The sequence below is a fragment of the Microtus ochrogaster genome, chromosome 15 (genome assembly GCF_000317375.1).
Source record: "Microtus ochrogaster isolate Prairie Vole_2 chromosome 15, MicOch1.0, whole genome shotgun sequence".
Lineage (NCBI taxonomy): Eukaryota > Metazoa > Chordata > Mammalia > Rodentia > Cricetidae > Microtus > Microtus ochrogaster.
In genome coordinates this window covers 2,178,729-2,179,084 of record NC_022017.1, presented here as the reverse complement: position 1 = coordinate 2,179,084, position 356 = coordinate 2,178,729, and positions in this window count along the sequence as shown.

Here is a 356-nt window from a genome sequence, read left to right as displayed (position 1 = left end):
GTGTGATTGTTTTGCACTGACCTTCAGGCAAGCTTTATTTATTAAAATACAACTGAAATATATTACTACATTTCCCTTTTTTTGTCTAAAATAAAAAAGGCTAGAACTAATATAAGAAAAACTATATACATTAAGTTCAATAACTACATATAATATATACAGTCAATAAATGCATCAGCAATGTCTAGTCCATTTGCATTTGACAAATTCAGAGAAAATACTCCATTATCTATCTTATCTTGCTGAGTCCAAAATCTTGCACCTAATTTGTTTTCTATCATAACTTGCTTTCTGCATCTGGTAAACAAGGAAAACTACAACTATAACTATCTAGTCTTCAACTCCCTCAGAGGCCC